Source organism: Nomascus leucogenys, chromosome 25 (assembly GCF_006542625.1).
Source record: "Nomascus leucogenys isolate Asia chromosome 25, Asia_NLE_v1, whole genome shotgun sequence".
Taxonomy (NCBI): Eukaryota; Metazoa; Chordata; class Mammalia; order Primates; family Hylobatidae; genus Nomascus; species Nomascus leucogenys.
Window position 1 is genome coordinate 21367810 of NC_044405.1, and position 18255 is coordinate 21386064.

Here is an 18255-nt window from a genome sequence, read left to right on the forward strand (position 1 = left end):
CACTGGACTGCAGTAGTGTGATCATAGCTCACTGCAGCCTCAATCTCCCAATCTCAAGCAATCCTCCCACCTCAGCCTCCTAAGTAGCTCGGACTACAGGTGCACACCACCACACCTGGCTCATTTTTTTTTTTTTTTCTAATTTTTAGTAGAGACGAGCTCTTGCTATGTTGCCCAGGCTAGTCTCAAACTCCTAGCCTCAAGCGGTCCTTAAGCCTCAGCCTCCCAGAGTGCTGGGATTACAGGCATGAGCCACTGCTCCCATCCCAGGCCATCTTCTGAATGTAATTTAATTTCTGCAGGTTTGCCAGTTAGCTTGTCACTTTTACCTAGAAGTATTTCAGAGAGAAAAAAAAAGTTAAAGCAGGTGTGGGGCGAGAGGGAAAGCAGACACAAATGCAATCCAATATTATAGTAGAAGATCACTGCTTAGATTGTCTCCATAGTTCATCTTTGCTTTGGTTTCCATCTTAACTTTTTTTGTGAAAAGATATACATATATTTAGAATTAGCCAGTTGCACTCAGTTTAGATGATCCCAATTTTGTTGGCAACATCCAAAGCATCGTAATCAGGAGCCAGTGGAATATATGCCTTCTTCTCTCCATCAGGCCGAATCAGGGTGTTGACCTTGGCCATGTCAATGTCATAGAGCTTTTTCACAGACTGTTTGATCTGGTGCTTGTTGGCTTTAACATCCACCATGAACACACATGTGTTGTTGTCACCTATCTTCTTTATGGCCAACTCAGTGGTCAGCGGAAACTTGATAATAGCATAGTGGTGAAGCTTGTTTCTCCTGGGGGTGCTCTTCTGAGGATATTTGGGCTGCCTCTGGAGTCACAGTGTTTTGGGCTGCTGGAAGGTGGGTGACATGTGGATCATTTTTTTTGTGGCTGTGGACACCTTTCAACGCTGCCTTCTTGGCCTTTAAAGCCTTCGCTTTGGCTTCAGCTTTAGGAGGGCAGGAGCTTCCTTCTTTGCTTTTGGTGCCATCTTATGAAAAGCCCATCTTAATTTTTAAATTGAGATTGGTAAAGTTCTTCTATTTCTTCATAGTAAATATTTTCAGCTTTGCAGGCCATACATACAGTCTCTGTTGCAACTACTCAGCTCTGCCTTTGTAAGAACAAAGCAGCCATAGGCAGTATGTAAATGAAGGGTGTGTGTGGCTGTGTTTCCATGAAACTTTATTAATAAAAACAGGCATCGGGGCTGGGCACGGTGGCTCATGCCTGTAATCCCAGCACTTTGGGAGGCCAAGGTGGGAAGATCACTTGAGCTCAGGAGTTCGAAACCAGCCTGGCCAACATGGTGAAACCCTGTCTCTACAAAAAATACAAAAATTAGCTGGGCGTGGTGGCACGCACCTGTAGTCCCAGCTACTCAGAAGGCTGAGGCAGGAGAATCGCTTGAACCCAGGAGGCGGAGGTTGCATGCAGTGAGCGAAGATCGCACCACTGCACCCAGCCTGGGTGACAGAACGAGACTCCATCTCAAAAACAAACAAACAAACAAACAAACCAGGCATTAGGTTGGATTTGGCCCATGGGTCACAGTTCATCAACCCAGATCTTCACTATGCTAGAATCAAGAGCCATGATTATGTTTTACAATTTTGATAGCTGCTGACATCAGTGATTGTACGTCATATTTACCCTACTTCAGACCAATATTTATTTCCTTTTCTCTTTGTACATTGCCAGATTACATTGCAATGCTATATCACAAATTTGGAGGTAACACATTTTAATGGGAAGGAAAGATTGTGATAATGGAGACAAATATACATCACTCCAAGCCTTCCCACCGCTATCCTATACCCCCATGAAAATGAATGATTGTGGAGGAGTGGAGCAAGAAGTTTTCAGTGGAAATAGTGAAATGATTCTAAAATCCCTCTGCTTCCACCAAGCATGGTGGTTCACACCTGTAATCCCAGCACTTTGGAGGCTGAGGCGGGTGGATCACCCGAGGTCAGGAGTTCGAGGCCAGCCTGGCCAACATGGTGAAACCCCATCTCTACTAAAAATACAAAAATTAGCTGGGCGTGGTGGTGCACGCCTGTAGTCCCAGCTACTCGGGGGACTGAGACAGGAGAATTGCTTGAACCTGGGAGGCAGAGGTTGCAATGAGCCGAGATAGCACCACTGTACTCCAGCCTGGGTGATGGAGCAAGACTCCATCTCAAAAAAACAAAAAAAAAACAAACAAAACCCCCCAAAAAACAAAAAGAAACGCTTCGCTTCTCCTCCTCAGTCCTTAACTTCCTCTCTTCTTCCCCTTTCAGAATGAGATTTTGCGTGGTAAGATTTGGGGAGACATGTTTTGATATTCCTTGTGCTTTTGAATGGGAGGCCAAGCAGGGCTTCAGGAAGTGAAGCCCAGAGCTGGTGTTCCTGGGCTTGGTAACAGGTCCTGGGCCCCACCGTGTCTGAGGATACCATTCTATGTGTCCCCATCACAACTCCGAGGTTTGATGCTGGTGGAGCTGATTGCTTCCATGAGGGCTTCATAGTCTAATTCTAGCACATTCTCCATTTCTCAATGGACCACTCTAAAAAGCTTCCCTCGAAGGATCAGTCTGGCTAAGAAAAACTTGCATGGCCCTGGGTGCCGCCATTTCTACCTGCACAGCTCCAGACAACTGCAGAATCCTGATGCCCGCTCTATGTGGGACCAAGAAAGGCCCTCTCGACATTGTCCTGCTCTCAGATTTCTTTTTCCAGAAAGTTCAGCTGCGGCTCCCATTTCCACTGCTCTGTAACACTGCTGTGCTCTGGCTGGGGAAGCCCCTATTTTTCCAACAGGGAAATAATCTCATACATTGAGACCAACTGTAACATTATCCCAAGCAGCTACGAGGTGTGCACGAGTCATTTGTTATTAATCCAAATTTAGCCTCCCTGACATAAAATTAAATTATGCCTTCAAAAGCCTAGAATGGCTTAAACATCATCCCTAAAATAATGTCACTTCCGATGTGCTTTCTGTAGTGAAAAAAAAGAAGTTAGGTGAGAATGAATGAACCACCTACGCTTCCCCTCACAACCCAGAAGCCCTTGATCCACAGTGAGCAGCCGTGGGAACTACAGATTGTTCTGCTGCTTGCAGGTGTGGTTTTATAGTTTCTGTTGTTTTCTTTTGCATTTCATTCTGAAATATATTCTTCGTTTTCTTTTTTCTTTTTCTTTTCTTTTTTTTTTTTTTTTTTTCGAGACATAGTCTCGCTCTGTTGCCCAGGCTGGAGTGCAGTGATGCGATCTCAGCTCTCTGCAACCTCTGCCTTCCAGGTTCGGCTCTCTGCAACCTCCGCCTTCCAGGTTCAAGTGATTCTACTGCCTCAGACTTCTGAGTAGCTGGGATTACAGGTGCCCACCGCCACACCTGGCTAATTTTTTTTTGTATTTTTGGTACAGATGGGGTTTCACCATGTTGGCCAGGCTGGTCTTGAGGTCCTGACCTCAAGCTATCTACCCCACTCAGCCTCCCAAAGTGCTGAGATTATAGGCGTGAGCCACCGTGCCCGGCCCTGAGATGGATTTTTAACAGGAAAGAGGTCAAGGCTAAACACACGTGTGAGTAACACCTGCACTGCTGATGAACAAATACGCCACCCTGCCTCTCTCCAAGCAAAGAGGAGAAATCTGCCATCAGGCTGTATGAACTCCTCTTTGCTTTTTTCCAGTATTATCATTCAGATTAGCTTTCATGCACATACCACAAGAAAAATCAGATGTCCTGGATTTGTCCTGTGTTCCTCATCAGCAGGGGAAGCCACTAGCAGCCCTTATGAGAATCAAGGCTACTCTACTGGAGTTCTTCTTACATAGCCAAAAATGTGTGAATTCCATTTACTGCGATTTTTAACAAAAATGTGTTTATTTAAATGTGTTTATTGTGCTACTTGCTTGCTTAATTATCTTATTTATTTTATTTATTGTATTTTTGAGACAGATTCTCACTCTGTAGCCCAGACTAGAGTGCAGTGATGCAATCCTAGCTCACTGCAGCCTTAACCTCCTGGGCTCAAGCAATCCTCCTGCCTCAGCCTCCAGAATAGTTGGGACTACAGCTCTGTGCCAGCATGCCCAGCTAATTTTTTTTTTTTTTTTTTTTTTTTTTTGTGGAGACGGGGTCTTGCTGTGTTGAGCAGGCTGGTCTCAAACTCCTGGCCTCAAGTGATCCTCCCGCCTCAACCTCCCAAAGTGCTGGGATTTCAGGTGTGAGCCATCACTACCCTTGGCCTGTTTGCTTAATTATCTGTGGAATATAGAAAAGGAAGACAAATCAATACTCTTTTAAAAAATAATCTAGTCCTTACAACACATTTTTAGACCAGCCACAGTGGCTCATGGCTGTAATCCCAGCACTTTGGGAGGCCAAAGTGGGTGGATCATTTGAGGTGAGGAGTTCAAGACCAGCCTGGCCAATGTGGCAAAACCCCATCTCTATTAAAAATACAAAAATTAGCCAAGTGCGGTGGTGAGCGCCTGTAATCTCAGCTACTCAGGAAGCTGAGGCAAAAGAATCTATTGAATCCAGGAGGTGGAGGTTGCAAGGAGCCGAGATTGCACCACTGCACTCCAGCCTGGATGACAGAATGAGACTCTGTCTCCAAAAAAAAACTAAAAAATAAAATACATTTTAAATGATTTTCAATGACTAGTTTTTGAGACCTTTACATGGCTGCTTTACTCATGTGGATGAATGTGTTTATCAATGTCCCTGGGGGGGAAAAAAAAGCAGCGTTATTTGCCTTACTTCCCTACCAGATTTTTGATATTTTCTCAAAATCAGCTGGGTGCAGGAGCATGAGCCTGTAACCCCAAGCTACTCAGGAGGCTGAGGTGGGAGGATCAGTTGAGCCCAGGAGGTCAAGGCTGCAGTAAGCTGTCACTGCACCACTGTACTCCAGCCTGGGTGACAGAGCAAGACTCCGTTTCTTTAAAAAAAATAATAATAAACTTATATTTTCTCAAAATCGGAGTCCACTCATGGGATGTGTCATTTTATTAGCTATATATATACATCTATTCCGTTTGGATTTGAATGCCATCCATTATATGTTGCAGTGGGTTGAATTGTGTCCCCTTCCCCCAAAAAAAGACATGCCCAATCCCTAAGTCCCAGTACCTGTGAATGCGGCCTTGCTTGGAAATCATATCTTTGCAGATGTCATTAAGAGAAGGATCTCAAGTTGAGATCATACTAGATTAGCTGTGTGAGCCCTGAATGCAATGAGCCTTACAAGACAAAAGGAGAAACAGATACAGAAAGAGACATGGGAGAAGGTGATGTGACCACAGAGGCAGAGATGAGAGTGACGCAGTGGCAAGCCAGGGAGCCCTACGGATGGCCGGCCGCCACCAAAAGCTGGGAGGAAGGCAGGGAACAGATTCTCCCTGAGAGCCTTCAGAGCAAGCACAGCCCTGCTGACACCATGATTTCAGACTTCCAGCCTCCAGGACTGTGCGAGAATAAATGTCTGTTGTTTTAAGCCACCGAGCTTGTGGAACTTTGTAATGGCAGCCCTGGAAAACTAACACCTATGGGTCAAGGCAGGGGAAAAAATGCTGCCCCAGTATAGAGAAGATTTGCTCCAGGTTCTAAGAGAGCCAAAAAGCAGCATCTCATGGCTGTCAGCAAACCCCTGGGAGGATGGCAGACCCGGCGAGGGGGGCGAGCAAGCTTGCTGGTGGTTGGAGCATGCCTGATGCTATCACTCTGTGGGTACCAAGTACCAGGCAAACACTTAGGCCTTGTTCAAAGCCAGTGATGGAGAGAGGCACTCGCCAACAGAGCCATCGAAGAGAGCACATACTGTATCAGCTCTAGCAGAGGCCAGCAAAGGGCTTGATAGTAAATATTTTCAGCTTTGTGAACCACAAACCTAAGTAGTCTCTGTCATACCTACTCAGCTCTGAAGTTGAGAATTGAAACCAAGCATATGCGACTGGCAAACAAATACACATGAAAATCTTTATTTACACATGCCTGGGTCTATACCCAAAAAAATGTAAAGCAGGGACTCAAACAGATACTTGTATATGAATGTTATTCTCACAACAGCCAAGAGGTGGAAATAACCCAGGTGTTCATCAACAGATGAATGGACAAACGAAATGTGTAGATACACATACATAGAAAGGAATAGTATACAGCCTTAAAAAGGAATGAAATTCTGACACATGCTACAACATGAGTTAACCTGAAGGCATGATGCTAAGTAAAATAAGCCAGACACAAAAGTAAAAAGATCGTATGACTGCACCTACATGAAGTACCTAGAACAGGCAAATTCATAGAGATAGAAGGTAGAAGTTACCAGAAGCTCGAGAAAGTGGGAAATGGAAAGTTACTGATTCATGGTACAGAGTTCCTATTTGGGGTGCTGAAAAAGTTTTGAAATTAGATAGTGGGGATGGTTATACAAAGTGTGAATATACTCAATGCCACTGAATTGTACAATTTAAAATGGTTAAAATAGTGAATTTTATGTTATGCATATTTTGTCATAATAAAAAAGTTTGCATTTAGAAAAAAAAATTTCTTTCAGACAGAGTCTCACTCTGTCACCCAGGCTGGAGTGCAGTGGCGTGATCTTGGCTCACTGCAACCTCTGCCTCCCAGGTTCAAGTCATTCTTTCTGCCTCAGCTTCCTGAGTAGCTGGAATTACAGGTGTGCATCACAACGAGCTAATTTTTGTATTTTTAGTAGAAATGGGGTTTTGCCATTTTGGCCAGGCTGGTCTCGAACTTCTGACCTCAAGTGATCCACCCAGCTCAGCCTCCCAAAGTGCTGGGATTACAGGTGTGAGCAACCATACCCGGCTTAGGAAAAAAAAAAATTATTTACAAAAATAGAAACTGGCCATAGTTTGCCAACTCCTGGTATGGAATTTTCTATAACATCAAAGTGGCTCTTGGTATGTGATTGTTCCAGAATTATCCCAGCATAGCAGATATGAGGTGGTACTTCCCATGAGCTCTGCCATCCTCAGTCCCTGGACTGCGTCATTTGGGAATGTGCACATACGCCCCTGGAACATGGAGGAAGGCATATTAATAGGGGGTAGTATGGATTTAAAAGCCTCAAAACTGTGTCATTGATGCTATGCTCTGTTCCTGGAAGTGAAAATGCACAGAGGAACCAGCTGGTACAGCATGATGTTAACAGGCTTAGGGTACCCAGTCACCATTCACTGCATGGCCTCAGTCACATTATCCCAGCTCTCTGGGCCTCAGTTTAATCAGATGATTCTCATTTGCTGGCTATATGATGTCCTGCTCTGGAAAAGCATGTAGCTTAGAAATGAGACTGCATGTGAAGGTATTACACCACCCCCGGTGAATGGCTGCCACCATCCTTAAGCATATTTTCATCCAGAAGAATAAACATCCTCAGAGAAATACACATGAAATGCAAAGCTTGAAGTCATAACTCAATACATAACAACCTGCAAACCAGTACAGGTTTATGAGCTAGCTAATAAAATAAATCATAGTCGTGTTTTTAAAATGACTTTTCATGTGTTGTCATTACTTCTCCGACGTGCTGTAAATTAACTGTGAAGTGCTACTTCCTGCAGGGAGGTTTTTTTCCCCCCCAAATATAAAGAGGTTGTAAGGCTAAAGAATGCAGACATGCATCATGTCTGCAAAAATCGTTTTTTAAAAAGATCAAATATAATATTTTCTTTCAACATGGACAACTGCTTTGAGATTTTCCATTCAAGCAGCCTTGAACACAGCCTCCAGCGTTTGCCAATTACTCCTGACAAATACCATTTGGGCCTGAGTGATGTTATAAGTGAAATAAAACAGTGGAAGGAAAAAAACCAGAACATGATAAAAGGAATTTTTTTTGGTCTGCTGAGAACTTACTGTAAGTTATACATTCAGGAGGGAAGGCCCTGCTTCCTGCCAGTGACAGACTCCATGTGAGCTGGAGTTTGAAGGTGACTTTTGTTTGACAGTAATAGGAAGGGAAGACAAAACTCAGTTTTCATGTCCCTTGAAAGGGAGTCAGCTCTTTTTTCTCCCTCACAAAGAGGAAAAAAGTATATAAACAAAAGAAGGGAAAAAGAGGCACTAGGCCCTGTTCCCCGTCATTCTGCACAATACGCACTAATGGCTGAAAACAATCCCGTGAAATCAGCCTGGCCAGCATGCCCGGGCGGCCGGCAGCCCCACCTGCCTCCGTACACGAGCTCTGAGCATGTTAGAACCAGCTGAAGGCAACCAAAGCCAAAGGAAAGAGAGGGCACAGCCAACTTTCAAAGTGCAGTCATCTGGTCCCACCCCCACCCCCCTACCCCCATCTCTCCCGAAGTTTCCTCCTCTTTTTTTTTTTTTTTTTTTTTTGAGACAGAGTCTCCCTCTGTTGCTCACGCTGGAGTGCAGTGCTGCAATCTCGGCTCCTGCAACCTCCACCTCCTGGATTCAAGCAATTCTAGTGCCTCAGCCTCCCGAGTAGCTGGGATTACAGGCACCCACCACCACACTCGACTAATTTTTGTATTTTTAGTAAAGACGGGGTTTCACCATGTTGACCAGGCTGATCTCAAACTCCGGATCTCAAGTGATCTGCCCACCTTGGCCTCCCAAAGTGCTGGGATTACAGGTATGAGCCACCGCGCCCAGCCAAGTTTCCTCCTTTTCTGAGGTTCCTGTCCCAGAATCTATGATGGCCAAGACAAAGCAAAGGAGAAGTCTGCTCCCCCTCCACCACCGCCTTTCCCAACATCCTTCTCTGCTTGTTCTTTAAGATTCCACTGAAACTCAACCTTGACCTCAGTGCTGTGGGGAATCAGAGAGCAGCCAGGGGAAATGACTGGAAAGAGGCTGGGTGGTAACTGGGCACAGTGGCTCATGCCTGTAATCCCAGCATTTTGGGAGACCAAGGTGGGAGGATTGCTTGAGGCCTAGAGTTTGAGACCAGTCTGCACAACATGGTGAGACCCCTGTCTCTACAAAATATTTTTAGAATTAGCCAGGTGTGGTGGTGCATGCCTGTGGTTCCAACTGCTCAGGAGACGGAGGCAGGGTGGTTGCTTGAGCTCAGGAATTTGAGGCTGCAGTGAACCATGACTGGCCGTTGCACTCCAGCCTGGGCAAAAGAGCAGGACCCTCTCAAGGCTGCGAGGGTACCAAGTGCCCACATGGTATCCAGCAGACCAGGACCCAAAGCTGGCCTGTCTATACCAGCCACGAACCTTGGACAAGGAAGGGACTTTGCTAGCTAATAAAAATAAGCTGGACTGACTGACCGAGCTGGACTTTCCCCATCTGTTGGGAGTAGACTAGTGTAGCCATTGAGGATGAAACTGATTCAGGGCTGGCAGCCTGTGGTACTGTGCTGGCACCTAGAAATGCTAAGTCAATGCCACGGTCCAGTCTGAACATCCTGGGACCCCCTCCAATCAGGGTGCACCAGTCCTAATGCACCTGTGGGGCTCGGCGATTTTGTAACCACACTGCTGCACTGGGATCTGTTTTTCCCGGTGAATGAGAAACGCATGAATGCATGTGATTTAGGCTGGAGGTCCATAGCCCCATGGCACAGAGGGTCCCCAGCATGTGGTATAAGGGGCTGGTGGCTTTCTGTCCAGCTGCCTCCCACTTCAAGAAGTCTTTGGCAACTGCCATGCCCCAAAGTAAAAGGAGCAAAACCATGCTCATTGTGCTGATAATCGGGCCTCGTGGGTCCTCTGAGCAGAACGCCAGCCAGCCCTACCTCACTTTCTGTAAATGAGCCATCTCCACTGGCACCTCGTGTCAAGGAAGGGTGAACCACAACAGGGCTAAAGGGATTGCCAATGGACAGCCCATAAGACGGGTCATAAACTGCCCAACTGGCTCGATCCCTGGAGTTGGTCACACCTCGAAGACACTGTTTTTCTAACGTTCACGTACATAGGAATCTTGTTCCGATGCAGATTCTGATTCAGTGGGTCCAGGGCAGGGCCTGAGATCCTGAATCTCTTTTCTTTTTATTTGTGTGTGTGTGTGTGTGCGTGTGTGTGTGTGTGTGTGTGTTTGAGACAGTCTCACTCTGTCGCACAGGCTAGAGTGCAGAGGCGCGATCTCGGCTCACTGCAACCGCCACCTCCCAGGTTCAAGCGATTCTCCTGACCTCAAGTGATCTGGCTCAGCCTCCCTGGGTAACTGGGATTATAGGTGCCATCACCACACCCAGCTAATTTTTGTGTTTTCAGTAGAGACGGGGTTTCCCCATGTTGGCCAGGCTGATCTTGAACTCCTGACCTCAGGTGATCCTCTGCCTCCCAGAGTGCTGGGATTACAGGTGTGAGCCACCACGCCCAGCAGAGAGCCTGAATTTCTAATAGGCTCCCAGGTGCTGCTGATGCTGTGCTCTGCAGATCACCCTGTGAGGACCAGGGTTCTAAAGCAAACGGCCCCAATCAACAAAGCTGAAAGCACTTATTTAGCTTCCTGGGGGACATTTTTTGGTGGTAGTGGCCTCCTTTATAGACTTTTTCCCTGGTGACCTATAAAAGAAAGAAGCTAGATCCTAGCAGTTGCCCCCTGCCAGTACTTTTCTCCTGCTGGTATCAGAGACACTGCCTTCTAATACAGAGACACAGTATTTCTTCTCTCGCACGATTGCTGCCATGGTTGTGAGTCAAGACTCCCTGCCTAGACTACCTGGTGGCCACCTACTCTTAACATTGAACCACAACCATCAAAAATCACTTGTGGCCCGGTGTGGGTGGCTCACACCTGTAATCCCAGCACTTTGGGAGGCCGAGGCGGTTGGATCGCCTAAGGTCAGAAGTTCAAGACCAGCCTGGCTAACCATGGCAAAACCCATCTCTACTAAAAAAATACAAAAAAAATTAGCTGGGAGTGGTGGTGTAGTGCACGCCTGTATCCCCAGCTACTTAGGAGGCTGAGGCAGGAGAATCACTTGAACCCAGGAGGTGGAGGTTGTAGTGAGCTGAGATTGTGCCACTGCTGCACTCCAGCCTGGGTGACAGAGCATGAAACTGTCTCAAAAAAAACTTGTTATTCCAACCTGAATACTTCTTTTTTTTTTTTTTTGAGATGGAGTTTCACTCTTTTTGCCCAGGCTGGAGTGCAATGGCGCGATCTCAGCTCACCGCAACCTCCGCCTCCCAGGTTCAAGTGATTCTCCTGTCTCAGCCTCCCAAGTAGCTGGGATTATAGGCGTGAGCCACCATGCCCTGCTAATTTTGTATTTTTAGTAGAGACGGGGGGTTCTCCATGTTGGTCAGGCTGGTCTCAAACTCCTGACCTCAGGTGATCTGTCTGTCTCAGCCTCCCAAAGTGCTGGGACTACAGGCGTGAGCCACCCGGCCTACTCTTTTTTTTTTTTGAAACAAAGTCTTGCTCTGTTGCCCAGACTGGAGTACAGTGGCATGATCTAGGCTCACTACAACCTGGGCCTTCCAGATTCAAGCGATTCTCATGCCTTGGCCTCCTGAGTAGCTAGCATTACAGGGATGTGCCACCACGCCTGGCTAATTTGTGTATTTTTTAGTAGAGATTGGGTTTTGCTGTGTTGGCCAGGCTGATCTGGAACTCCTGGCCTCAAGTGATACGCCTGCCCCAGCCTCCCAAAGTGCTGGAATTACAGGCATGAGCCACCATGACTGGCCCCAAACTGAATTCCCTTAAATAATATCTGAATTCCATATACATAATCACCATCACCAGTGAGGCAACTCCAATCACATAAACAGTAATGTATACCTTTCTCTACTCCTCCAATTAAAAAAAAAAAACCTTCAATATTGTGATATTGAATATTGGCCTCATCGATGTCTTGGTAGCACCCTCTAGATCAACATGCCAAAGAGAAAACAAACTTCCACTCAACATAAAGCCAGAATGTGTATCAATAGCACGGGGCTGGGGAGGAGAAGGGTATCAGGAGGGAGAAAAGCATTATAACAGCTTCCCGGTTCACAAGTTGAATTTGTCTACACATAGGAGCAGATGACAGAGCCTCTGATAAAGTCCAGCTGACCAAAGAAATCATTTCAAGTGAGGCCATCAGCGTCAAGTCACCATGTGATGTTGTACTGAGTCAGTCCCCATCACCAGCCATTTGGGGATCTACAGTGTCTCAGTCACCCGCGGACAGAGAAGCTCAAGGGCACTCTGATGGTTTTTTCACTCTACCTTGAGGCCCCAACCTCTGATCAATCATGCACCTCTAACAACAGATGGGCCAGGCCTCCCCTTGGTCAGCAGAAATGGATTCTTTCCACCTCACCACAAAATGCTTCACGTTCTTATTCTAGAAATACCTGGTGGATGAGAAGCTAGGAGCCACAGGATCCGTCCCTCTTTCTGTGGGTGGTCAGTTTCAGCTCCTTAAATACCATCCTTCTGGCCAGGCGCAGTGGCTCACACCTGTAATCCCAGCACTTCCTAGCACTTTGGGAGTCTGAGGCAAGTGGATCACCTGAGGCCTGGAGTTCAAGACCAGCCCCATCTCTACTAAAAATAAAAAAATCAGCCAGGCATGGTGGCGCATGCCTGTAAGGCCAGCTACTTGGGAGGCTGAGGCAGGAGAATTGCTTGAACCTGGGGTGCAGAGGTTGCAGTGAGCAGAGATCGCGTCATTGCACTCCAGCCTGAGCAACAAGAGTGAAACTCCGTCTCAAAAAAAAAAAACAGAGCCATCCTTCTTTTGGCCTGCCTGAAACAGCCTGAGTCTACCTGCTATCAATTAGGATAGAAATTGAAACCTGCTACCCGGTGTGAAAAGTTCTTTCCTCCTCAAAAGTAAGGGCTAAATATATGCCTTTATTTGTGGCTCCTCTGTAGGCAGAGCCAGGATGGTTCCTGCACAGTCTCACCCCCTCCCCCTCTCGCCATGACCTCTGAGCCACCACTGCCCTCTCCAGCCCCTGCCCCACCTGGCCAGGTCCCTTCCAGAGCAGCTATCACCTTGAAGTGGTGTTTATCCGCCCAAAGGAGAATGTGAACGTTGGCATTTTCCTCCAGGAGAAACGCAGAGAGTTGCTTTTGCCTTGTTTGGATGCTACTAATATTTGGGAAAACCACTCTCTGCTGCCTGACTTGACCGAGCCTCAGTACCCAGGTCAGCTCGGCGGTCCTCTTGCGCCATCTAGTGTACGAAAGGTGGAAGTGGCTCAAGCACGTTGCCAAGTCCCACGGGGATTCCAAGATCCACCTGGTACTTACCAAGCATCAGCCCAAACACTCTGGACACGGAGAGGTGTGGCTCCTTTTAAAGGAGACACGTGGAATTAACGTTGGCTAATCATTTGTTGTGGACTGGGCGGGCACTCCAACTGTATTTACTGAGCCAAATGATAAAGAGTTGATCTCTGGATTCATCTGTACTCAACATGAAGTGGTACTATTTAAAAGATCATTTAGGCAGCATGAACTTGTGTAGTATAAGAATTGACACTCTTGGCCAGGCGTGGTGGCTCCCGCCTGTAATCCCATTACTTTGGGAGGCCGAGGCGGGTGGACTGCCTGAGCTCAGGAGTTCGAGACCAGCCTGGGCAACACGGTGAAACCCCATCTCTACTAAACACAAAAAATTAGCTGGGTGTGGCAGCATGCACCTGTAATCCCAGCTACTCGGGAGGCTGAGGCAGGAGAATTGCTTGAACCCAGGAGGCAGAGGTTGCAGTGAGCCGAGATCACGCCATTGCACTCCAGCCTGGGCGACAGAGCGAGACTCTATCTCCAAAAATATTAGAAAATAAATAAATAAATAGTTGACACTCTCCAGCTTGCCTCCCACACCTCTGAAAACCAGAAAGTTCCAGCTGCGAAAAGGTAAAGCAGCTTGCTCCCATATCCCAGAGGTTCAGAAAGGGAACTTTGGTGAACATCAGTCACGTGGGACCTTTAAATCTCCAATGCCTCGGCACACCTCAGGCCAACTAGTTCAGACCCCTGCAGTGGGAACCCGGCCTTAGAATTTTTTAAAGCTCCGCATGTGATTCTAGTGAACAGCAAAGCCACCAACCACTGCTACAGCCTTTACCATCAGAGGCTTAGAAGGCAAAGACATCCAGTGACACAGGTCTCAGACATGGCACGAGAAGCAGAGGTCTACGCTGCCTGTCCCAAACACACTCCCCTTAGACCCAACCTGCCTCCTCTGTGACATCCCAAACTCTCTTTTATCTGTCAACAGTTTAGTCTCCCTTTGTGATTATCACAGTAAAAACTGGAATTGTTGACTGTCCCAAGCATTACTGAGTGGGGTCTTTGCCGTTCTGATCTTGGCCCTATCTTCTGACTCTGGGCATTAGGAAGAGATTTCAGGGTTCTGAGCAGTTTCTGTGGCACCGAGACAAAGCTTTCAGCTGCAGCAGGAGAGCCTCTCCCCTGAGACGAACTCCACGGAAACGAGAAAAGGCCTGCTTTGGGCTCACTCACCCCTTCTCGGCCCTCTAATAACAGCTATGCCCTGTATGAGATATGAGCTGTCAGTGTGATGAGGAGTGGGCTGTAAAACTGAAATAGGACCATTCGAGGTGAGGCTGCAGTGAGAGAGACTGGCTCACTCTTTGCCCTGCAGCGGGGCCAGGGAGTGGAGCTGCCTGGTTCCTCCAGAACAGCCTGCAAGGTGAGGTAGTCACTCGGCCTTTCACAAAGCAAAACCAGACAACACAAACTGCTTGAAGGTGGCGGGTCCCCTCCCTTACCCTAGACTGCCTAACTTAGGAGGCAAAAACAGGTATCACTCACACATCAGAGGCAGGAACTCAGACACTGCTGGCTTCTAATCCCCGCCACGTGGTGTGGGAGAAGTCATTTGACCCATCTGTGCCTCAGTGTCTTCAACTCTAACAAAAGATGGAACACCTACCTCATAGAGCTATTGTGACAATTAGATGAGAAAGAGGAATATCACGCCGGGTACCAGGAGGACACAGTGGCTGTTGAGTCCCACTCCACCTTTTTTTTTTTTTTTTTTACAGACAGGGTCTCAATTGTCGCAGGTGTGTGACAACCATTTGGGCCAGTGGCATGCAGGGGTAAAAGAATTTACCAAGACAGCTGTAGGTAAAGAAAGGCAGATTTACACGAGGAAGAATGAAAACACGTCGTTAGGAGGCAACGGGCAGATCAGCGGAGGAGGAGCTGACTGCCAGAGACAAAGGCTCCTGGAGATTTTATAGGATGGTTTCGGCTATATAGGGCTGGCTACGCGCAATACTGATAACCCCAGGGCTGCAAGGAGCTAACGTGCCTTTTTCTATCAGCCAAGGTGTCTGATGATAAACGGAAGTGTTTGATGTTAAGTTGGGTGCAGGAGGATTGAGGGTAATGTACGTTATCTGCACTGGAGGGCTATGGACCATGAAGAAGGCAGGCCGATAACTTATCTGCTTTATCTCTTTAACTCCCTCAGTTCCGCCAGCCTGACTCCTTTGCCCTAATTAGGACTTCACAGATTTGTCATCCAGGCTGGAGTGCAGCTGTGCGATCGTAGCTCACTGCAGCTTTGAACCCCTGGACTCATGCCATCCTCCTGCCTCAGCCTCCAGAGTAGCTAGGACCACAGGCACGCAGCACCACACCCAGCTATTTTTTTATTATTATTTTTTGTAGAGACATGGGGGTCTCACTATGTTGCCCAGGCTGGTCTCAAACTTCTGGCCTCAAGTGATCCTCCCACCTCGGATAGTAACAGCACCTGCTACTATCTACCTTGTGGAGTGGTAACCTTACATTTTTATTAAATACATTCTATTTTAGGGAGTTTTTTGTTTTTTGTGTTTTTGAGATGGAGTTTTCACTCTGTTGCCTGTGCTGAAGCGCAGTGGCATGATACCGGCTCACTGCAACCTCCGCCTCCTGGGTTCAAGCGATTCTCCTGCCTAAGCCTCCGGAGTAGCTGAGATTACAGGTGCCCGCCACCACACCCAGCTTATTTTTTGTATTTTTAGTAGAGACGGGGTTTCACCATGTTGGCCAGGATGGTCTCGATCTCCTGACCTCGTGATCCACCCACCTCGGCCTCCCAAAGTGCTGGGATTACAGGCGTGAGCCACCGCGCCTGGCCCAGGAGTTTTGGGGTTTTTTTGTTTAATTTTCTTATAGCCTAATGTTAAAACTACATAGAATAAAAGGATATTAAAACAAGAAAATAGCGAAAGGTTACAACATGGAGAAATGCCCTCTGAAAGGTGAGAGGGATGAGCATGGGAGAGAAATGTCTGCTGGCAGGGGCAGGTGCTGGCGTGCTGTCAGTGGGACTCTAGCATGTCTGGGGGACACTGGCATGTGTTGTGTGGGGACACTGGTGTGTGTGGGGGACACTGGCATGTTCTGTGGGGGCAATGGTGTGTTGTGTGGGGACACTGGCATGTTCTGTGGGGGCAATGGTGTGTTGTGTGGGGACACTGGCGTGTGCGGGGGACACTGGCGTGTCATGTGGGGGACACTGGCATGTTCTGTGGGGGCAATGGCGTGTTGTGTGGGGGTCACTGGCATGTGTGTGGGAAATGCTGGCATGTTGTGTGTGGGGACGTTGGTGCATTGTGTGAGGAGCACTGATGTGTGTGGGGAGTCGCTGTCCTATTGTGGGGGCCGCTGAAGTGTGTGGGGGTCGCTGTCCTGTTGTGGGGCGCTGATGCATGGATACACTGGCCGGGCTGGAGAAAGATGCATTGTCCCTGCTCCTTCCTTCCTCCGTTTTGTTCCCTTTAGTTCCCACAGGACTTTCTGGACTGTGGGAGAAAGCTCTTTTACAAGGGATTCCACAGGTGGCATTCCTGACAAGGCTGTTCAAATATCAGCCCACAAGTCATGGGTTCTGTTACATGTTCCCCCTCGGGACAAAATCTGCTGCCCAGCATTTACCTATAGTACGGAAGGCAGCAGCCGACCACCAAGGAGGAGCCAGAAACGCCTCTGCTGGACCCCATGGGCCCTCAAGGGGCACAGCCAGGAGTTTCGGTGAGAAAGCCATTTTCACCGAATTACAGACCTATTTCCTCAAACATCACTGCCAGCCTCCAGACTCAACACCCTCCACAGAGGAGGGCCTATTCTATTCTTAGCTGGAAAGATGATCGAGGAATGCCTCCAATCACCCTTAACTTCTTGCTGTCTGTCCCCTCGGGCCAAGTCAGCAGTTGGAGGTTTACCACCCAAATTCAGAACCAGACGCCAACAGGGGTGCAAGTCCTTAGGAGCCTCAGGCACACCCAAAGCACCAGCAAAGAGAAAACGAAGAAAGATGGCTAGGGGGAGTCCGGGGAGGGCGGTGGTGATTAGAGAATAAGGAAGAAAATAGCACCGTTGGTTAAGCAGCACTGCACACAGCACTGCACGCTGCCTCTCCCTAGGTGGGGATAGATGGGTTTGCTGCCTTCAGAATGACTTGACAAGAACAGCCTGTCACTGGAGTCTTTGAGTCCAAAACAAAAGAGCAGCCGAAAGGAAGTGTATGGACAGTAAGCGACGGTTTCACCCTGTGGCCACGGACTGCCCCACAAGGGGCCACAAGCTTCTTGCAAGGGGTCCGTGACTTCACCTAACTATAGCATTGTCTACAGTCTCATACTACTATTCTTCAAATAAATGCAGATCTGCTGTGCTGCTGGAGTATTACTCAGCTGTAAATAAATACAGATCTGCTGTGCTGATGAACTATTACTTAGCTGTAAATAAATGCAGATCTGCTGTGCTGATGGAGTGTTACTCAGCTGTAAATAAATACAGATCTGCTGTGCTGATGAACTATTACTTAGCTGTAAATAAATGCAGATCTGCTGTGCTGCTGGAGTATTACTCAGCTGTAAATAAATACAGATCTGCTGTGCTGATGGAGTATTACTTAGCTGTAAATAAATGCAGATCTGCTGTGCTGATGGAGTATTACTTAGCTGTAAATAAATGCAGATCTGCTGTGCTGATGGAGTGTTACTCAGCTGTAAATACAGATCTGCTGTGCTGATGAACTATTACTTAGCTGTAAATAAATGCAGATCTGCTGTGCTGATGGAGTGTTACTCAGCTGTAAATAAATGTAGATCTGCTGTGCTGATGATCTGCTGTGCTGATGAACTATTACTCAGCTGTAAATAAATGTAAATCTGCTGTGCTGATGAACTATTAGTTGTAAATGTTTCTGAGTAGCTGCTTTTTGTCACTGTGTATTTTTAAATTTTTCTTTATTATTATTTTTAGTGACAGGGTCTCAGTTAGTTGTTGCCCAGGCTGGAGTACAGTAGCGCGATCCTGGCTCACTGCAACCTCA

General features: G+C 47.4%; 1 pseudogene; it reads right to left on the reverse strand.

Annotated features, from left to right (window-relative positions):
• Positions 1-377: 377 nt before the first annotated feature.
• Positions 378-995, reverse strand: LOC100602178 (annotated as a pseudogene).
• Between the last annotated feature and the right edge of the window lie 17260 nt (positions 996-18255).